Source organism: Haemaphysalis longicornis, unplaced genomic scaffold (genome assembly GCF_048455015.1).
Source record: "Haemaphysalis longicornis isolate Haplotype H1 unplaced genomic scaffold, Haemaphysalis longicornis Haplotype H1 scaffold_20, whole genome shotgun sequence".
NCBI classification, from domain to species: Eukaryota; Metazoa; Arthropoda; class Arachnida; order Ixodida; family Ixodidae; genus Haemaphysalis; species Haemaphysalis longicornis.
In genome coordinates this window covers 5,075,446-5,091,059 of record NW_027526296.1, presented here as the reverse complement: position 1 = coordinate 5,091,059, position 15,614 = coordinate 5,075,446, and the positions used below count along the sequence as shown (strand labels likewise).

Here is a 15,614-nt window from a genome sequence, read left to right as displayed (position 1 = left end):
CTTAACTATTATGAAGGAAGGCCTTATACAGTGGGATCTCATTGATACAATTCTGCATAATACGTTTTTCTTTTCATTCCAAGCCAAAATCCCTTAGAAATAATGCATTTTCGTGCATTTGATACGATCACATTTTTGGTAAAAATTGGATGGCACGACCACGAAAGTGAACCTTGGCCATTTTTAGAAACCTTACATTTATTCTTCGGTATACTAGCTCAAACCCCATGTCAACAACCCATGACCTGCATGGCAGCGCCGGTTCTGCGACAAAAACACTGCTGCCGGGCGTGGGCGCGCTGTTCAATGAGGATGATATGTGAGGCGAGGCACTGTGCCATCTAGTGAAACATATCATAATCACAGAGTTTCTCAGTTTGATCATAATCGAGGAAGAAGGTTCCAATGCTCTTGGCAGGCGGCGACTTCCCTCCCCAACTTCTCGCCATGCTCTGTGCTTCCCACTCCGTTCTTTGTTCTCTTTCTGCGCTGTTCCTGTGTTCGGTGGTGTTGCTTATGAGGCTATTTTTGTTCTTGTTCTATTTTTGTTCTTGTTCTATTTTTGATTTTGCCTTGCGCAAAATTAAATCAACTAAAATCTTTTGTTACACAACTTTTATATTCTGTTACCTCCGCAAATAACAGATCACGAGTGGCTGTATTTAGCCGGTCGTGTGACAGAGCTTTTTAGTTGATTTAATTTTGCGCAAGGCAAAATCAACACTGGTCAAGCCACGTCAAACCGAAGCCACTTGCCTGTTGTGTACGCAAGGAGGTGTGTACGAGTTTCAAAGCGCAAGCCAGCATCGATTTCTTGTAGATAACGAAACCTGCTGCTTTCTCCTCTGCATCTTTTTGCGCCATAAACGAAAGGTAAGATATTTTTTAAGGGCTGGTGTCAAGAGGGACGGGTAATTATATACCGGTCCGTGTACTGCAAACGCCGTGCGCTCTCCGTATGTTGGACATAACTGGCTAGGCACATTCTGAATGACAATGTAACTAAAGCACTCAAGGAATCATTTGTTATTCGCAAACATAGGCTAAATTTAAATACGTTGTTCTAGAACCCCCAAATACACTTTCCCTGAGGCTGTCAGCGGTACGTTCACGTAGCCGCGTCGACGACCGCGTTCGCATTGAAGTCGGCGCTAGCTACGACGTGATGTGCGCGGTGGCTACGCTTTTACATTCACTCAAGGTTACCAGAAAGGTTGTAGCGCTTTTTAGAGTGTAAGCTCTTTATGGGCGTGCGTTATAAATTGGTGTTGAGGTAAACTGTAGTCACGGGGTGACGAAACGTGGAAGAAGCCGTACGATGCGTTCATTCCTGCTAGTATGCTACGACTGTGTTCTCTACTGTGCGGCTCAATCCTGCGAACGCGGCGAAGTAATCGCATTTTGCCGACATGTGCTTGAAGGGCGTAGTAATATATTTACCGTTCTTGCTGTAAACGCTTGTATACATACGAATCCGCTGATAGACGACGCCAAAGCGCGTCGGTGAGGACGCTTCCTTGACATTCAGCGAGGACATTCAGTGGCCATAGAACAACTTTGCGCGATGCAGCTTCGTATGCAGGGTTTTTAAATGCGGGATGGATGTTCGTTCTGCAGTACGCAGTGACAGTAGTGTTGAAATGTTCCCCACTGGCTCTGCCAAAGTGGGGTAGCTGGTGTTAGACCATATTGAAATATAGGAGGAATTAGCATGACTAATCAGGCTTTGGTTGCACGAAGTTACCTCCCTTCACAAGTTGCCAGCCACATCTTGTCTATGTATCATGTACAGTGAAATCTCGTTGATACGTTTTTCAGGGGAACCGGGAAATAAAAAGCATTATGTGAAAATCGTATTATCCAAAGAGTTTGTTAAAAAAAGGAGAAAAATCTGCATTCTCCGTCAGCAACTCAATTTTATTGAGCAACAGTGGAGTAGCTGGTAAATTTGTGCTGCACTTTCTTTTCGAAGTCTGGGAGAAAATTCTCCGGAAATGTAAAAATAAAAAAAAAGCTGCTGGTATTTTTCACTTGGGCGGATGCTGTTCTGTATGACACTTCACGTTGTGCCTTGAATTGGTGAAGCCAGCCACCAGACGCTTTGGAGTCCTCAATGCCCAAGGAGAGCGCAGTGTGGTCAACTTTTTCGCGTAGTACTGACCTATCGGCGTTCATCCTGCCGCTCTAACTTCCTCCCACCATGTGAGCAGGATGTCTTCCATTTGGTCATGCTTCGCACCTTGTGCTTGTTTCGCATCAGGGCCGAAAACTTGCAGATTCTTTTCAAGTTCCTCTTGCTGACCGGCAATAGTGTTGAACGTTGACACTGGCAAACCGAGCTTGTGTGCCAAATCCACGCATTTCCTCTTCGGGTTTTCTTCCAATTCGCCATTGCCACAAGCCTGGCAGCACACCCCGCACAGCAACAAGGCAGCCTAAGGAGAACAAGACTAGTCAAATAGAACAAGAACAAAAATAGCCTCATAAGCAACACCACCGAACACAGGAACAGCGCAGAAAGAGAACAAAGAACGGAGTGGGAAGCACAGAGCATGGCGAGAAGTTGGGGAGGGAAGTCGCCGCCTGCCAAGAGCATTGGAACCTTCTTCCTCGATTATGATCAAACTGAGAAACTCTGTGATTATGATATGTTTCACTAGATGGCACAGTGCCTCGCCTCACATATCATCCTCATTGAACAGCGCGCCCACGCCCGGCAGCAGTGTTTTTGTCGCAGAACCGGCGCTGCCATGCAGGTCATGGGTTGTTGACATGGGGTTTGAGCTAGTATACCGAAGAATAAATGTAAGGTTTCTAAAAATGGCCAAGGTTCACTTTCGTGGTCGTGCCATCCAATTTTTACCAAAAATGTGATCGTATCAAATGCACGAAAATGCATTATTTCTAAGGGATTTTGGCTTGGAATGAAAAGAAAAACGTATTATGCAGAATTGTATCAATGAGATCCCACTGTATAAGGCCTTCCTTCATAATAGTTAAGTTTGCATAATCCATCTAGAAGCACTACGTCCCATCTTTTTCTCTGAACAACACGACTGGAGACACCCACAGACTGGAAGATGGTTCGACTGTATCCTTACTGAGCATTTTTTTTTACCTTTTGGATGACGAGTCGTTAAGCAAGTGATACGCAATAGGGCCACCTGTACACTAGTGAAGCATCGTTGGTGTTGATATGATGGGTGACTGCAGAAGTTTGGGTTGGTGGATGGTTGTCTAAGTCCAAGATGTCCTTGCAGGTATCCAGAAGACGAGGGAGATCGGCGGTATGATCCTGTGGGAGGTCTGAAGCAGCCACTGCCTTGATTGATCGTGCTTGATGGGACGCCTGCACTGCAGGAGGTAAATCTGCAGGGGTGCTAGCATTCATGCCAGAAAGGGCACAGCATTGCAAGCGAAATCCCCTTGGGAAGGACTTGAGGTGTGAAACTGAAGTTGAAAAACTGAAAGGGAAGGCAGGTTTGGTTCTCTACCACAGTAATGATGATGTGTGGCAGTGACGTTTCACAGACGCAGCGTGTCTGTAATAGGGAAGACCATATAATAACTTGCAAAAGAAAAGCGAACACTGACGAAGAATAAAAATATATTGACGTTTCGGAACCACATACGGGTTCCTTGTTCACTACGTAAGACAAGCCGTCGTCGTCAATTATATAGGCAGCACATGACGTAGAGAGCATGCGTAGATGGGAGGCAAAGTCCCATCCGTCCGGTTCATTGCGGCTGGCGTTGATTGGATAAAAAGTGACTCTAGCAGACGCCGAGATGATGTGTTGTTTTCCTTAGCTAAAATTGCGGTGTTCTCCCAGTCAATCTTGTGGGAATGTTTGTGCGCGTGCTCTGCAATGGCATTCGTCATGTGATTATGATTTCTTACATCACGTTGGTGCTCTTTCAGTCGTGGCGGAGCTTGCTGGTCGGTACATGGGCAATGCGCATGTCGTATTTTGAAAAGACGCGCGACAATGCTTTGCTTATTCCTGGGACGTAGGGGATGGCTGCGCGTGCTCGTAATGTCCTGTTGTTGACCATTCTTGGCTGTAGTATCTTATTCTTGGTTTGGCAAATAAGTCGCTTAGGGTAGCCATTGGCGATTAGTTCGCGGCGGATCGTTCCTAATTCACGTTTCAGTGCACTGTCATCTGAGCAGATGCATACGGTGCGCTTTATCAAGGACGACACAACGGATGTCTTGTGGCCGAGAGGGTGGCAAGATTCAAAACTGAGGTAACGACCCATGTGTGTGGGCTTCCTGTACACTGAGAAGGAGAGAGCGCCTGCATCGCGGCGAACAAGAACATCCAAAAAAGGGAAGCATGTTGCCTTGCTCGAACTCCACGGTGAACTGTATATGCACATTCTGGGCGTTGAGGCTGTCCAGAAGACATGGGACATCTTGCTTTTTTTAAAATACAAAAACAGTCGTCGACATAGCGGCAGAAAAACCTCGGTGCCAGTGTGAAGGTTGCCAATACCTTCCCCTCTAAAGCCTCCATAACTAGATTGGCCGTAGTAACTGATATGGATGCACCCATCGCCGTGCCATGGGTCTGCTGATAGGAGCTTCCCCCGTAAGAAAAATAGGTGTTGCTCAGACAAAACATAAGCAACTCACAGAGCTCGGGGACGTCAAAGGGAGTGCGGTCGGGAAGACTAATGTCCGTGTTTAGTGCTTCTTCGCACATGGCTACTGCCAGATCCACTGGGACACTAGTGAAAAGAGACTTGACGTCGAACGAAACCATGACGTCGTCTTCAGTTAGAGTTACGTCCTTCAGCTTTGAAACAAAAGAGGACGAGTTTCCGACGTGCGTGGGCGTCTTACCGGCTGGAGGGCTCAACACTTGGTGAAGGTAGCCTGATAGTCGGTAGAGCGGTGACCTCGAGAAGTCGACGATAGGCCGAAGAGGAACGCCAGGCTTGTGGATTTTAGGCAGACCGTAGATTGCCGGGGCTGAACCGTTCATGCACAGTAACCTGTAGTAGAGGCCCTTGTGGTGCGGAGGGACTAGCTTGAAAAGCCTGGTTAGCAGTTCTTGAAGCTTGGACTGTAACCTGCTAGTTGGGTCACTGGCTAGAGGAGCGTATGTCTGCTGGTCTTCGAGAAGGGCCAACATCTTCTTGCGGTAGTCACTGCTATCTAGCGAGACCGTGGCATTGCCTTTGTCAGCAGGAAGGATTGCGATACTGCTGTTATTCCGCAGGCTCCTGATGGCTTGCCTCTCCGCTACCGATAAATGCAGTCTTGCACAATGTCTTCGCAAACCAGAAAGCACACCAATAGCACGGGTGCGCGCTTCTTGCGGTACTTCAGAGGGAAGCTGGCCGACCGCGCGTTCGACCGCACAAATCACCTTTCCTGGCTCCGGGGGTGCTTCCGTGTTAAAATTCAAACCAAGGGACAAAACCTTAGCCTCCTCTTCGTTCGGTGTGTACGGAGATAGGTTGATGACCTCTTGGGTGCATTGTGGCACGTCCGGCTGGAGTGCTTGCAGTTTCCTCTCTTGCGACGTTCTATGACGGCCTTCTCCCATGCTAGCGGTGAAGTTTGCGTGCAGCTGCACATCTGGGAAGTCCTCAGGAATAAGATACTCAAGTTGCCGGCGTGCAAAGAAGGTTTGCTTCTCCAAAGGTCGTAGCTTCTGGCGGCACTCAAGGATACGTGCTTGTAGTAGCTTCCGCTCAGCTTGTCGAACAATCTGGTGAGAAATAACTGTGAGAAACAGGTGGGCTTCATCACAGGGGCATGTATGTTACAGCATTTGACAGCAAATGGACATAATCTGTGGAACGAGAACGGTGCTTTTGAGCATTTTTGGCAGAAGGAAATTCAAAAGAGAGAAGTCCCGCAGAACAGTCAATGAGAGCGGTTGGAGAAAAAATCGATGCCGAGGATAATGTCATGGGGGCATTTTTCAAGGACGGTGAAGAGAACGACACTATCGTGGTCGGCAATCCATATTCAGGCGGTACGCATTCCGGCAATTGAAGGTGTGCTCTCATTGGCAACTCGAACAAATGTTTGCATGGGTGGCGTCAGAACTTTGCGGAGATGCCAGCGGAGGGTTAAGCTCATTACAGAGATGTGAGCATTTGTGTTAGTGAGAGCCTGGGCTGCAACACCATCAACAGTAACGTCTAGTAAATTGGGCTTAGACTCCTTGGTTAATAGAGGATCTGTCGTCCAGGTCACAGATGGAGTATTACCTCCTTGAGCTGCATTGATTAGTCTTGTGGTGAGGCGAAGGCTTAACGTGGCAATGTCGAAAGCTGTAGCGGGCCACATGCCCACCGTGACAGCAGTGGAAGCATATTGCCTTGTTTTCAGGAGTACTCCACTCTTCGGAATTTTGTGTCTGAAAATGGCGTGGGGCATATTGGTGGGGACCAGTTAAGACACGAGGAACAGTGAAAGCGTTTTTCGGGTGAGCTACAGAGCAAATGCGTGGAATGGTGTGGCTTGCGAGCTCTTGTGTATATCGCATGGATTAGGGAGATAGAAGGTGACGTTCATTCACGGGTCGGGGCTAGTAGGGTAGCCGTAGCCTCCAGCTCACGGCGTGCTATTTTAATTAAGTCGTCGAACAAAGAAGGGCACATTCCAGTGGAGTGGTATACTCGTAATAGGATGTAGGAGCCGTGTTAGGCAGTCGAGTGAACTGTGGGGCAATACAGTGAGCTTTCGCTTGTTTCTTTCTTTCTTTATTTGGTACCCGCAGCGCCTTTTGGCATTGCAGTGGGGGGGGAATGACAAAAAGAAATGCATCAACTAGTTACGTTGATAACCAAAGAAACATTTTCCAGAGGCTGCGGGGCCCTTTTCAAGATGTTTAAACGGTCTGCACTCTGTAATGATGCCGTCTGTGGTGGTGCAGTCCTTATAAACAAGCAGGTTGAAAGCGCCATCAGCAATTCCTTTCTGCACATGGCCTACTTTGCCAGTTTCTGACGTGTCGCATCTATCTTGTGACACAGAGCAACACCATCCTGAATATAGGCGACGGATGACTCCATCGAGGTTTTGGCATGGGAAGAAAGTTCCTTCGCGGCTAGTTGGTGGCCAACAAGCTTTCCGAACAGCTCACGTAATGTCAATTTGCAGGTTTCCCAGCTTGTCAGGTCTGCTTCGTGTGTCTCAAACCAACAATAGTCTGGCTAGGCCCTTGAGGTAAAATATTACGTTGGCCAGCACCAAGGTTGCGTCCCATCTGTTATGAGCGCTCGCACTCTCGTAGGTGCTTATCCAGTCATCAATGTCAGTGCCGCAGAAGGTGCTGCGGTCGCAGGGATGGGAGACGACCATAAGTGGCATAGTCAAAATCTCCATCGAGTGCCAAAATTTCTGTGCCGACCTGGCGTCCACTGCGCAGCTCCGTGTTTGAGGTAGCAGATGTTGCAGTGCAAGATGACCAGGATAGGGCACACTGCGCAAGCCTCTTCATCTTCACAGCGCGCAAATGAGGTTACTGTGCGCGCAGTAATCCAGGCTGGTGCTCTGCTTTCAGCATTGACGCTGAAAACCTTTTCTACTCCCTTCCGCATGAACAAGTTTTGGTCTCTGTGAAAGAATGTATCACCGTCTAAAACGGCGAGGTTAAGTTTATGCAAAGTTGTGGGATTTCCGTGGAATCCTTTTTGGAGCTTCTGCGTTTCTACTTAGCATCAACTATTGTAGGATGGTGTGACAGTGTCTATGTGCAGAGATCTGGAATCTGTCTACGTTCTAAAGTTCCTCACCTTGTTAGTGACATTTCTTGGCTCATGTTGACCGTGTATTGGAACGTGACTTGGAGGGTTTGGCAATTAAAATTTTCATGTATGTTGACGATTACCTAGTACTTTGTGGAAACCATGACCCTACAAGATAAATGGTGGACATTTTAAAAGCATTCAAACGTCACGCATTTAGGCTGACCTTTATGTCCAAGGCGCTAAACCAAAGAACAATCCAGTTTTTGGACCTGTTGTTAAAATTCGAGCAGAATCATGTATGTTGGCTCTATAGCCCACGATCGAAGAACCTTTACTGAACTCTTCATCAGCACGTTCTAGGATTGTAAAATATGGGATTGTTGTCAACTGCCTCAGGTCAGCCATCTTGTTTTGTTTTCAGTCTTGTTTTCACCTAATTGAGTCTAGCTTTGGTGAACAGTTAGTTGGACCCAAAAATGCTGGCTACGGTGACGAAGTCATTGGGTCGGCCCATCTTCAGTTGTTGGATTTGGTGAAGAAAACTTGTCTCCTGCTTGTGATGTTGTGAAGGAAAAGATAGTTGTAATCTCGTACCTGCACGAGGTATCTCACCGCTTGAAAGAATTGGGGAGCAGATATAACATCAATGTGGTGTTTTCAGCCAAAATTAAGTTAAAGTGCATCTGTCCCGCCATCGAAAAGAATATTAGTAATAAGGGCCGAGCAAACAGCTGTGGTGTGAAACATGAGAAACAATTTGTTCCTTGTAGATTAAATGTGGTTTATTGCATTCCTTTCCATTGTGGTCGCTTTGATGTTGGCCAGTTCACTGAGTGCCTTCTGGCCCTCTTCCCACCCATTGCAAAGATTGTGGTTGTACGCTTTTCCTTCATGATACAACGGTACTGTTCTCGCACGATGAACAAAAGGTGAGGGAAATATAGTGGAAGCACATAAAGTTCGAAAAATGTCTGACTCGTGTGTTAGCGCTCGTCTTTAGCACTTTTAGATGCAGAATTGGCGTATCTTGAAGAGAGTAGTACTTGAGAGCGTTTGTCTGTACAGTTGCTTATAGTGGGTTCATGTGTCATGTTTTTATCTTTTTTTTTATACCTTCGATGGCTTTATATTTGTCTCTTCAATAAAAATTCAGTTTTGGTTCAGTGGTTGTCCAGTGTTATCCTCCTTTTTGTCCTGTTATTTGTGCGCTGCGAAGATGAATCTGCACCAACTAGCCCGGTTTTCTACGCTACTTCAGTCCGCAACCACTATCAATGATGTTACATGGCGCAGAGAAATTACAGGTTGTTTACAAACAAGTCCACAGCATTGGCTCAATGGTAAAGCGGTGCCAGAGTAGCGAACTGATCAACTTTGGTAACGTCATTTTTCGCTCGTGAGTCATTTAATTTGCATTCGTTCTCTCGTCCAATGAGGATTACTGCACGGCAACACCTACATGGCACGTTCAAAGCATCAAACAGATGGGTATTTCAGATACATGGCTAACTTATGATAATATTAAGACGAAGCAGCAAGTGTAAGGCAGCAGCCTGACTTCTTCTGGCCATTGTTGTTGGTCTAAAGGAGCAACTAAGTATACTTGTGCATGAAGGATATGTTATCCAGGCATTGACGATTTACAAAGTGACACTGTGTTTATTCAAAGAGGTCGTTCTTTAGTGAGTGTTGTTATAAGGTCTTTCCCACTTCTCTTGTTTTTAATAAAGTGCTGTTTTGCCGCTTTGCGCTGAAATCAGTTTTCAACGCTTGAGGATTTGTGCCTAGTCAAGTAATGGCTCGAACTTGTGCCTGAGCAGCAGCCGCAGTTCCTAAAGCATTGTGCAGCTGAGCCCAAGGACTTTTTTCTTTTCCTTTTTTTTAGTGAAGGCAAAAAAAAAATCAAACGCCCGTGTGTGGAGATTTCAGTGCAAGTTAAGATAGCCAAATGTTAGGATTAACGTGAATCGAACCTAGCACTGTGTCACGCTTCATAGCCCAAGAGTGGCCTCGGCACCTACAACCCCCGAAATAGAATCTTTTTCAACTTTGTTTTTGCAGCAGTGGTGCGATGAGCGGGGCTCAGCCTAGTGCCCCCTCATATAATTCCTGACCCGCCGCGGTGGCTCAGTGGCTAAGGCGTTGCGCTGCTGAGCACAAGGTCGCGGGTTCGATTCCCGGCCGCGGCGGCCGCTTTTCTGATGGAGGCGAAAAGCAAAAACGCCCGTGTGTTCGAGATTTCGGCGCACGATAAAGGTCCCCAGGTGGTCAAAATTAATCCGGAGCCCTCCACTACGGCGCGCCTCATCGCCTGCGTTGCGTTGGCGCGTTAAACCCCACAATCAATCAATCATATAATTCCTGACTAATAAACCGACCCAGTTGTCCTGTATGGCCATTGCGTGACAGCTGTTCTGTCAGATACACTGTAAGCACCTGCTTAGCTATTGGGAAAGGCAGTGCAGTTTGTTAACGAGATCAAAGCAGTCTAGCTCAGAACTTTAATCCTACTAGTGTAAGCCATTATTTGGCCTTGTACAAATTCTCAAAAAAGTCAAAAATACCGTTTGGTGTGAAGGGACTAAAGCAGGTTTTAGACACAAGACTGCATCAGCAAAGGATCTCTGGTGTCACATAGAAGAAAAATTCAGAATAAGCAGTTAGAATAGTTCAAAAGCAGGCTAAACTAACTTTTGTGTACATATTAATGTAGCCATATATGGGACAAAATACACCATCAATTGTGAATTTAGATTCACTTGACATTTGCGGTGTGGTTGTAAAAGGAAGCGTTTATTTGTTTCTTTTGGTGTTGCAGGTGCTGACTGAGAAATTGTGGAAAGTTTTGAGCCAAGATGTTCCTGGCCTAAACCGTGATGGGCACGTAAAATGTTGTATGTATATTTGAGGTTATAAAGCATTTAATAAAGAATTCTCGAGTTTTGGGACTTGGTTTCTGCTGTTTCATATGCCCATACATTGCAACATGTAATCTATATTCAAATCTGTAGTTTTATTGAAAATTGTTTTCAGCAGACAGATTTACTATTCACTACGTCACTTTTTCATGGTCAGTTCATTAGCATGTGTTGCGAGTTTTTTTTTTTAGCAATTGATGCAGAACTAGCACACATACTAGGTAAATATTTATAAGGCTTAATGTTATGTTTCAGTTTTTCAGTCAATTTGAGAACCTGTATTTGCTGTAAACTTAAGTGCTTTTGTGATCACATGCCTTGAAGCATGCTCCAGCGTAAGAATACTGGATACCAAAGCCCCTTGTAGCTTGTTTTGGTCAGTGTGTGTGTGCAAACGTAAGTCATCAGTGGAGGCTTCATAATCCAACTCGCAAATAAATTTGGGTGCTAGCACCATTTGGGCTTGCAAGCAAAAAAGAAAAAGACCCGTGAACACACGATCGCGAAGAGGAGGCGGTGCAAAGGTAGTCCTGCGTGTCTAAATCTAAGAGGCGAAGATCAGAGCAGGAGTATTTGACAGTTTTAATTCTGTCTGGGCAAAACTTTAGTGCCAACTGCCGTTTCGTCTGGGCGGAGCGCTAGATACGATAAAGAAAAAAACAAAACAAGCAATCCTGTTGTTTGTGCGATCGCATAAAAAGCAGCAGGGCACAAAGTGCAACCATCGTGACAAGGTTGAAAGCAATCGTCAGAAAATATGAGTACCAACAGGTCCTAGGTGGGCGACAAGTGATTATACTTATCGCGTATTCCCAGCGTGACTTAGGCCCAACTTTATGGGGCATTAGGCTAAATTTCTATTTGTCACACTCCAGGAATTCATTCATAATAAAGGTTGACTTTCACAGCGGCGGCCGATCACAGGGTGAACTGTGGATGCACGCTTGCGTAGCAACCGTTCACGCGACAATTTTCGAACGCTACACTGCGATTGCAAAACAGCACGGATGACAAAGTATTTAAGTAATATTACCTAGAACACTGTTGCAGCGTAAAACTTAATCAAACGACCCGGTTGAAGCACTTCGAAATGCACAGCGGCGGTCATCACAAGGGGACGCGAAATCCAACACAGGCACCGTTGAAGCACTTTTAACTTGGTTAAAATATCCAGATCTAGGAGTGTGATTGAATCACAGCGCAGCCGTCCCAGAAGGCGAAATCCAACGCGCAATTGAAACACTTGCCGGTTGGCGCAAGCGAAAAGGGCGCACGCTTAGGTATTCACTGCCGGCCGGCCGCCGGGCCAAGAGCGGGGAGTGTGTGCGCCGGCAGAACAGTCCCGCAACCCTTCGCCTTTCCCTCTCGCACTCCTCCTTTTCTCCCTTTCGTGGGTGATGCATCGCCGAAACCGGAATACGCTGTTTTGGCCGCGTCTTGCAACCGTCTGCGGCGCCTGGCGCCGACGCGGAACGGGCGTTGGAGAGGGCGAGCAACCACATGAGACGCGCCATGGAGGAAAAAAAAAGCTTAGGAGAGGCCCCCAGCTATCCCCGCGCATTGGCAAAAGTGTGGAGGAAGTCACGTGTTTTCGGCGGCCATTTGAAGTCGCGTTAGCAACGGCGTCCTAGCAACAGCCCGCCCGCCGTTCGCCAGTCATGGAGGAAAGGCAGCGCCTGCCTTGTCGTCCGATTGCGAAGATTGCTGCTTCGCTTTGCTGTGGTCTTGCGGAACTCGAAAAGCATGCTGCGAGTTGCGACAGCTGCGCCGATGTGAATATGTCATTTAATTTGTACTTGCAAGTGCACCTTGTACCGCGTCAAGCTTTTGCTCCGGGCGCGATCACGACGCGCCTATTGAAGTGCAGATATCGTGAACGCGCCGTCCCGTCGTACGCGCGGACACCCGTCAGGTAGATTTTCGGGAAGTGATACACGGTGTGCAGTACGTAGGCGACTTGCAACCGAACGATTCGCAACTCAATTTTTTGGTTATCGCCGCTGCAATATATAGTTTGCTAGGCCGGCAATGCGCGGCAGTGCCTTTGGAACTGTTACAAGGTAGATTCCCAGTTGATATAATTCCATCGTCCTATTACCTTAGTAGGTGTCCGTCTGTTGACTGGAAGAGTGCTGGATCTGGAATCTGGATCTTTTTGTGGTCTCGCTCTGGATTTCGCTTTTCAACGCTTCATACTGCGAGGTTAGTGTATGAACGTTTTCAACTGATATCACCTTGAATTTATTGACACTGAGACATGTTGAAACTTGGCGAAAAAAAGTTTATTGACGCCACCCACCCTCTCATTTTTTTTTACTCAATAAAACGTTTTGCCTCCTCCTCCTCCTCCTCCTTCACAAAAAATTCTATCGAAGGCACGCGAACAACGGTAAAAACATTCCACAATTTTTTAGCGTGAAATCTGCATGAAGTACTGCTTACCTATATATATAGAACGGCCGTTTAATTGACTAGTCATCTCTGGGATTGCCAGTGAAACTGCAACGCAAACTTGGGCACTTTCCAGTCCGGTAGCCGCACGGCGTTCGCCCACTGTTTGCGGCGTTCTCCATCGCTTGGGCACCTATAAACGGCGGCGATTGCAAACAAAGGATGAATGCACACCAATGTACAGCAATACTTGTCAGCGGAATGATGCACTAACCGGTGGAAAGTGACGCCCAATTCCTTGGGTACCGATCGCGACTTGCAGCCTGGCACCGAGCATTGCGGCATTGTTAGAGCGAGCCGCTTCGCAAACCTGCTGCGGCCACACTGAAGACGTGTAGCAGTGTAACCGCGCGTTTAGGTTCACGGTCACGCGCTGCAAAACGGCCTCCTACCTTCCTATCAGCTGATTTCCGCCGGCTCGGCGCTGGCAGATGCAGACGACAAGAGAGGCGATACAGGACGGAGGAGGCGGAGAAGGTGCACCGAGAGAGAGAGGCAAAAAGAGTCCGCCAATGGCATGAAGGGCCAATGGTCCGCCATTCGACTTACAGAAAGGCAAGTGTCTGCTACCACCCGGTGGATATAACGCTTTTCGGCCAAAAGCGTTATTCTCACCCATGCGTCACATCCGCATCCGGCTGTTTTTTTGCATAAAAATGTTCTGCAAATTTACCGAACATAAATATTTTAAATGCAGCTTAATTTTAGGAACGTTTGCCTGCTATGTCTTGTACAATTATTTCTTTTCCGTGATGTAGCTGTGCGGCTAGCGTTGTTGTCATGCGAGCCGATGAGCGAGCCGTTTGCGCCGCGCACCCGCGTAACGTTTCCCGCGTCGTTCAACGTTCTTTCTACAGTGGTAAGTGTTTTGTTCATTGTTCAATCGCTTGTTTTGCTGCGATACCTTACCTCTTGACCTTGTGGTATGTGTAAAATTATAGAATCTCCATTCTTTTGTCCCAGGCTCCTTAGATCCGCCGCAGTTAAAGGGGCCCTGAAAGGCATTTTGAGCACACTAAATGAACTAGCGCAATCGTTAGACTGGGTCGTCAACGTCAGCTGTGCCAAGTATTACCCTTTTACGTGCAGCGGAAAGCTCACACTTTTGTTGCAAAGTTTGTCGCTTTTTTCTCACCCTTTCCTTCGTGTTTTTGGACGCCGCCATCTTCACATGTCTACATCATCGATTCCCATATGTTCGTCATGAGCTAGACATCCTGCTATTGGGCGGCTTTTTCACGCACTTCCGGCAAAAAGATGAGTCGTCTGCTCAGCGTCGGCTCGCCGGCTGATCTGCCAGCGGAGTGGAGTGCTTGGACATTTTACGACAAACGAAACAAGTGTAAACAAACGCTTAACCGTTCGTATTGAATGCAACACGGCCATAACACACATGGATATTCTCTTACCTGAGTACCTTCCCTAAAGAAAGCGTTGAAGCCCCGTGGCACTTCTTTCGTGCAATCGCAGAGAACGCCCTGAGCCGAATGCCCGGGTTTGACGGATACATTTTATTCAACTTCAAAACAAACCAGAAATGCGTTTCGAACGAACACAACGTCACAACATGCGTTGCAAGTCTGAACCGCGATTGACAGACGATCGGTGGCTTCCTCCTGCCCGTCGTAAATTCGGCACTCACCTCGCGCCTTGTTTGCGGGGACGAACAGCAAGTCACTGAACTCTGGCACGCAAGCGAGAAGGCTTTTAGCCAGGCACACTACACATACCCCATGCGAGGTTGAGTCGTTCGTCGTTCGATAAAGATAATCCAGACCATGGGAAGCACTATCCACCCGCAGAAGTACAACGTCGCATTTCATCGCGAAACGAACGCTACACATAGGAGGCGATGCACACACACACACAGCTTCGGTCGCTGCATTGGCTTAGCTGCAAGCTTCGTTCGGACAGTCAGCGATGATTCGACGATACAGAGGTGCGTGAGGGCGACGTGCTAACCACTTCACGTATTTAAAAACACAGGGGCAAAGAACTTGGTTCATCGGAAGCAAAAGATCTTTCCTCCATTATTGTGCCTGAAATATACTGGCTAGTGTTGCTAGTGTGCCGAGGGCGGGCCCCAGGCGGGCGCCGGGAGCGATGTACGCGGCCGGCTGCCGCTTGGGGCGCTGCCGTGCGGGAGTGTGCGTGTTCGTCTGCCCGAGCAGATCGCGCGGTTGCCTCCGCGCTGCGTAGCAGACGGCAGGGGCAGAACTTTCCAGTCCCGCTTGCGACGAAAGCGAGCGAAAGCGACGGGAATTCTGTCGCGCGAAGAAAATTTCTCCCGACAGTTCGACAAACACGATCGTCGCGCGACAAAGCGACGAAATTCCCATCGCTTTCGCTCGCTTTCGTCGCAAGTGCGAACGGGCATTTATGCGCAATCTCCGTACCACATGAAATAAGCTCTTGCTTGTCGCCTGAGCATACGGTTGATATGTGACTACGTTACACTGTGCTTGCGAGTGTATTTAAACGATGTCACGAGGTTTGAAACGTAAGCGCTCGGCGTGCAGCTTTGTAAAC

The 15,614-nt window shown here is 47.5% G+C and overlaps 1 protein-coding gene and 1 long non-coding RNA gene across 3 annotated transcripts in view; one reads left to right on the top strand and one right to left on the bottom strand.

The window, feature by feature from the left end:
• LOC144172326 (mitochondrial 2-oxoglutarate/malate carrier protein) overlaps window positions 1–15,614 on the bottom strand; it is a 139,602-nt gene that overhangs the window by 88,773 nt on the left and 35,215 nt on the right. The window lies entirely within an intron of this gene.
• Window positions 768–10,668, top strand: LOC144172269 (uncharacterized). 2 transcript variants are annotated; one of them, XR_013322985.1, is made up of 3 exons: window positions 768–873; window positions 3,261–3,363; window positions 10,535–10,668. It is a non-coding gene; the product is annotated as an uncharacterized LOC144172269 (long non-coding RNA). The 2 variants fall into 2 exon arrangements; XR_013322986.1 differs by lacking the exon at window positions 768–873 and adding an exon at window positions 1,969–2,202.